Consider the following 6,930-nt stretch of genomic DNA (forward strand, 5'->3'; position numbering starts at 1 on the left):
TGCAGGAGCCCGATGTGGGACTCGATCCCAGAACCCGGGATCATGACCTGAGCCGAAGGCAGACGCTCAACCACTGAGCCACCCAGGTGTCCCACTGCACAAGTCTCTTAATTAATCTCCATTTTCTTTCCTTCTGTATAGCCTACCTTCATTACAGCAACAAAAATGATATTTTTAAAGCTTAAATCAGGTCCCTCTTCTGCTACAATTTCTTCAGTGGTTGCCATTTCTCTATATGATCTGCTCCCTTCCTTCCTTCTCTGACCACATGTCTCAAACTTTACCATTCAACATCTCCACTCCCTCCTCACTGGCTCCTTCCTTGTGCTATTTTGACCATGTCAGGTGTATTCCCATCTTTATATGGTTGTTCCCTTGTTTGAAATGCTCCTCTGTCAGATAATCAGACAGCTAACTCCCTGTCTCCTTTAAGACTTTCCTTCAAAGGAAAACTTCCAAATTCATTGCATGAGGCCAGTATCATCCTGATACCAAAACCAGATAAAGACACCACAAAAAAAGAGAGAACTACAGGCCAATATCTCTGATGAGCATACGTGCAAAAATCCTCAACAAAATACTAGCAAGTCGAATCCAACAATACATTAAAAAAATCATTCACCATGATCAAGAGGAATTTATTCCTGGCTTGCAAGTTTAGTTCAATGTCTGCAAATCAATCAATGTGATACATCACACCAATAAGAAAGGATAGAAACCACATGATCATTTCAATAGATACAAAAGCATTTGACAGAGCACAACATCCACTCATGATAAAAAGCCCTCAACAAATTAGGTTTAGAGGGAACATACCTCAACATAATCAAGGCTATATGTGAAAAACCTATAGCAAACATTCATAATCAATGGGGGAAAACTGTGAGCTTTTCCTATAAGGTCAAGAATAAGACAAGGATATCCACTTTCACTATTTCTAGATGACATGATAGTATACATAGAAAACCTAAAAGACTCCACCAAAAAACTACTAGAATTGATAAATGAATTTAGTAATATCACAGGATACAAAATCAACATACAGAAATCTGTTGCACTTCTATACACTAATTATGAAGCAGCAAAAAGAGAAATTGAGAAAACAATCCCTTTTACAATTGCACCCAAAATAATAAGATACCTAGGAATAAACCTAATCAGAGAGGTGAAAGACCTGTACTCTGAAAACTATAAAACACTGATGAAAGAAATGTAAGACAACACAAAGAAATAGAAAGACATTCCATGTTCATAGCTTAGAAGAACAAATATTGTTAAAATGTCTATACTACCCACAGCAATCTATAGATTTAATGTAATCTCTATCAAAATACCAATAACATTTTTCCTAGAACTGGAGCAAACAATCCTAAAATTTGTGTGAAACTACCAAAGACCTCGAATAGCAAAAGTAATTTTGAAGAAGAAAAGCAAAGCCACTCTGCCTCCTCTGTGTGTGTGTGTGTGTGTGTCTCTATGAATAAATAAACAAGTAAAAAATTAAAAAAATGAAAGAAAAGAAAGAAAGAAAGAAAGAAAGAAAGAAAGAAAGCAAGCAAAGCAAAGCCAAGCCAGGGGTATCACAATTCCAGACTTAAAGTTACGTTACAAAGCTGTAGTGATCAAAACAGTATGATACTGGCATAAAAAAAACACACATATGTCAATAGAACAGAATAGAAAATCCAGAAATAAACCCACAATTACATGGTTGATTAATCTTCAGCAAAGCAGGAAAGGATATCCAATGGGGAAAAGACAGTTTCCTCAAAAAAGATGTTGGGAAAACCAGTCAGATACATGCAAAAGAATGAAACTGGACCTCTTTCTCACACCATATACAAAAATAAACTCAAAATAAAGACCTAAATGTGAGACCTGAAACCATAAAAATCCTAGAAGATAGCACAAGCAGTAGTGCCTCTAACATAGGCCATAGCAATATTTTTCTAGATATATCTCCTGAAACCAGGGAAACAAAAGTAAAAAATAAACAATTTGACTATATCAAAATAAAAAACTTCTAGACAGTGGAAGAAAGCCATCAACAAAACTAAAAGGCAACCTACAGAATGGGAGGAAATATTTGCAAATGATACATCCAATAAAGGGTTAGTATCTAAAATACATAAAGAACTTTAAAAACTCGACACCCAAAAAAGCCAAATAATCCAATTAAAATGCTCAGAAGACATGAACAGACATGACTCCAAAGAAAACATACAGATGGCAAAGAGGCACATGAAAAGATGCACGACATCACTCATCATCATGGAAATGCAAATCAAAACTATAATGAGATATCACCTCACACTCATCAGAATGGCTAACATCAAAAACAAGAAACAAGTGTTAGTAAAGATGTGGAGAAAGGAGAACCTCTTACATTATTGGTGGGAATATAAACTGGTGCAGTCAATGTGGAAAACAGTATGTTTAAAATAGAACAATCCAGTACTCACTCTGCTGGCTATTTACCCACAGAATACAAAACACTAATTCAAAGGGATGCATGCCCCCCTATGTTTATAGCAGCATTATCTACAATAGTAAACTATGGAAGCAGCCCGTGTCCACTGATCGATAAATAAAGAAGCAAGTGATATACATATATAATGGAATATTATTCAGATATGAAAAAGAATGAAGGGGCAGCCCGGGTGGCTCAGCAGTTCAGCATCTGCCGTCGGCCCAGGGCGTGATCCTTGAGTCTCAGAACGAGTCCTGCGTCGGGCTCCCTGCATGGAGCCTGCTTCTCTCTGCCTGGGTCTCTGCCTCTCTCTGTGTGTGTCTCTCATGAATAAATAAATAAAATCTTTTTTTAGAATGAAATCTTGCCATTTGCAACAAGGATGGAGCTAGAGAGTATAACCTGGTGAAATAAGTTAGTCAAAGACAAATGCCATAGGATTTTACTCACCTGTGGAATTTAAGAAACAAAAGAACAAAAGGGAAAAAAAGAGAGAGAGAAACCAAGAAACAGACTCTTAACTATAGAGAACAAGCTCGTGGTTAGCAGAGAGGAGGTATGTGGGGCATGCAGAAAATAGCTGATGGGGATCAAGGGGTGCACTTGTGTGAAAACCAGGTTATATATCTGTTGAATCACTACATTGTACACCTAAAACTAATATAACACTATTAACTAAATTGGAATTAAAATATAAAAAGACAAGACTTTGCTTCCATATCACCTTTGCAATTAAGTCTTCCCAGATCAATCTAAAATTTCCACTTGCTGCTTGTCACCTCGAACATTCCCGATCACCCTTACCTCACCGTACTTCTGTTTCCACAGCACTTACCATGTCCTCATGCATCTCCCAGGTCACCTATTCATCACATCTATTGTCATACTGTCTGTCCCCACCCTGCTAGACAATAACAATAACTGACGCATCCCATGTGTCCGGAAGTGCCTGGCAATAAGCAGGTACTTAAGGTACTTATAAGGCTTTCTTTGAATGACAGAATGATGGCACTTCTTAAATCAGTGATCCTCAAAGTAAGCTCTGCCATGCCTTGGGGTTCCCAATTCCCTCCCAGGAACCCAGAAGTCAAAATGATTTTCATGATGACATTGAGGTGATAATTGCATTTTCTATTGTATTGTCACTTGTGCTGATGGTGCAAAAAACAACGTGGCTAAAACTGCTGGCACTGACCAAAGCAGTGGCACCGAATTATTCTCATCGTCATTTACTGTTCTTCGTTGCCCTGTGCTTGCAGTTAAAAAAAAAAAAGAAAAGTCAGTTTTGCATAAGAATGCCCTGGATAAAGCACGGAAAAAAGTGTTAGTTCTCAATCCTTAAGTATACTCCTGCTTAATATTCTATGTTCTGAAACAGGAGGTCCTCATAAAGTGCTTCTGCTGTATACCAAAGTGCATTGGCTCGTTCAAGGAAAACAACCTGTGTGAGAGTATTTAAGTTGTGAGCTGAACTAGACACTTTTTGATAGAACACCAGGTTGTCTTAAAAAGATACTGGCTTGGTATGGTTATTTGTATGGTTATTTGGATTTGCATATTGGTGGACATTTTCACTTCACATTCTAGTTACTTTAAGGAAAAGAACACAGTAATTGCTGTCAATTACAAACTCTAATCTTTCAATATAAATTAGAATACTGGAAATTCATATCCTGCACCATGCGCTTTTAAGCTTCTCACTACTTAGATTTTCCTGATTTAACTTGTAATACTGTAAATATAAATAGATGTAACCCACATAAACAAAAACTCTTTGAGTTTTTCAACAATCTTTAAGGGGTCCTGAAAACAAAGTTTGAGAACAGATGATTTGTGTCAATCGTTGTGCAACTGTCCTCATATTTACAACCTAGGTGCCTCCATGGATAGTTACGGGCGGAACTCTGAACATCTGCACTGAGAGGCTCCAGCCCACTGCCCTTCTATAGATTATTCATTTTTGCTGTACAACTAAGAGTCACTTTTTAAAAAAAGATTTTATTTATTTATTCATGAGAGACACAGGGAGAGAGACAGTCAGAGACACAGGCAGACGGAGAAGCAGGCCTCATGCAGGGAGTCCGATGTGGGTCTTGATCCCAGGTCTCCAGTATCAGGACTTGGGCTGAAGGTAGTGCTAAACCCCTGAACCACCCAGGCTGCCCCTATGAGTCACTTTAAAGGTAAGGCAACTATAGCTGAGATCATGGCTCGGTGGCACCGAGAGGTCTTGGTGATCAGGAGAGAAGGATTTGCCACAAGATTGACCACCCTATAATGAACCTTAGAGGTTTCCAAAGCAGACATCACCTGAAATCTCATGGCTTTCTGACAACTTCTCAAAAGAATTATGAGTACTATTTGATTTGCTGGAAAGCATAAATATTGCACATCAAGAAATGTTTTTTGTGTTTGGGATTCACTTCACATTGTAATCCCTTAACCTTAGAAATAAAGTTCCACATTGGAACTAAAACTATAAAAGAATATACGTATTTATTCACCAGCTTTCACAAACATATTGAAACTGGATGCCGGGAAACAAAAATATTCAGGAGTAATTTTCTGCAAGTAAACATAAATATTAGCGCTCTTTCTCAGGAGTGTTGTAATACAACAGCCAGTGAAAACATAATTTCGCACATCTTCTGGTTTCAAGAAAAACATCTTATTAATTGATATCAAATCAGTTTTTTTAAAAGATTTTATTTATTCATGAGACACACAGAGACAGAGACACAGGCAGAGGGAGAAGCAGGCTCCATGCAGGGAGCACGACATGGGACTTGATCCCGGGTCTCCAGGATCACACCCTGGGCTGAAGGCAGGCGCTAAACTGCTGGGCCACTGGGGCTGCCCTTAAATCAGTTTTTATCGTATTTAAGGATATTTTTAATCGTCAAGCTAATTTCTCAAAAAAAAATTTTCCTGGTACATTTTCTCATTTTCATCTTCAATTTCTTGCCAGTTCTCAGTATGTGTTTTAGTCAGAACTCTTTCTACTGTAGGTGCTAGAAATCTAAGTTAAACTAAACAAAAGAGAAAGAGGAAGAAAAGGAAGAGGAATTAGCTCACAGAAAAACAGAGGCCCTGGGATCCCTGGGTGGCGCAGCGCTTTGGCGCCTGCCTTTGGCCCAGGGCGCGATCCTGGAGACCTGGGATCGAATCCCACGTCAGGCTCCCGGTGCATGGAGCCTGCTTCTCCCTCTGCCTGTGTCTCTGCCTCTCTCTCTTTCTCTCTGTGACTATCATAAATAAATAAAAAATTAAAAAAAAAAAAAAGAAGAAGAAGAACAGAGGCCCTGATGTTGAGCTTAAGCACAGCCAGATCTAGGGACTAAAGTCTCTAGGACTTTTTGTCTCCACTACCTGTCTCTACTTGGCTGCATTGTCACAATCATGCCTGGTCTCTTATCAGATTAACAAATGAGGCAGAAAGGGAATTTCATTCTTCCAGCATCTTTAATCAATCTCTCTCCTTCCCGCCCTCTCTCTCTCTCTCCGACTTCCTCTCCCCCTACCTCTCTCTCTTTCTCCTCCCCCCCCAACACACACATTCACACACAAACACACACACAGAGGTTGGCCATGGCTGGATCATGTTTCTACCTCTGTGTGCTCAACCAGATAGTAAACTAATTGGCTCAGCCCTGGTCACATGCTGCCTTCATCAGGGTTCTCCAGAGAAATATAACCACAGGGATACTATAGATTCATGATGATGAATTAGCTCACATGACTATGGGGGCTGAGAAGTCCCATGACCTGCTGCCTGTAAGCGAAGACCCAAGAAAGCTGGTGGTGGTGTTCCAGTCTGAGCTCACAGACCTAAGAACCACAGGAGTTGATAGTGTAAATCCCAGTCCAGGGGCAGAACACTGATGTCCTGGCTCAAGCAAGAAGCCAAGATAGGAATGAGTTCTCTTTTGCTCTGATTTTTGTTCCCTGAGGCCCTCAATGGATTGGATGAGAGCCACCCATGCTGGGGAGGGCAATCCACTTGGATGTATGCTTTCAAATGCTCATCTCATCCAGAAACACCCTCACAGACACACTTAGAGGTTTAACGTTCCATCTGGGCACCCCTTGGCTCAGTCAAGTTGACACATAAAATTAGCACATGTGCCAACCCTGTAAGGGTATGCAGATGTGTGAGACTCCATTATAGACATACCTCTAGGGACAAATGGATTTGAGGAGAAATGGATCCACACACAAAAAAATGCCAGCCAATAAAAAGAGCTTTCTGCTGCCATATACAGAATCCCTGTTCATTTGTACTCCCTGCTCCCATCGCTGAGCATCTTACACAGACAGGATAAAATTTCCATAAGTAAGCAGTGCTTGACATAATCTTTTTCAGAATCATTACTCTGTAATTTTAAAAACTGTCTGATTTGAGGGATTAGAGTAAACTGACACTAGAAAATCAATCACCTCTCACTCATCTCACCACAGCG

The sequence above is a fragment of the Canis aureus genome, chromosome 2, assembly GCF_053574225.1.
Source record: "Canis aureus isolate CA01 chromosome 2, VMU_Caureus_v.1.0, whole genome shotgun sequence".
Classification (NCBI taxonomy): domain Eukaryota; kingdom Metazoa; phylum Chordata; class Mammalia; order Carnivora; family Canidae; genus Canis; species Canis aureus.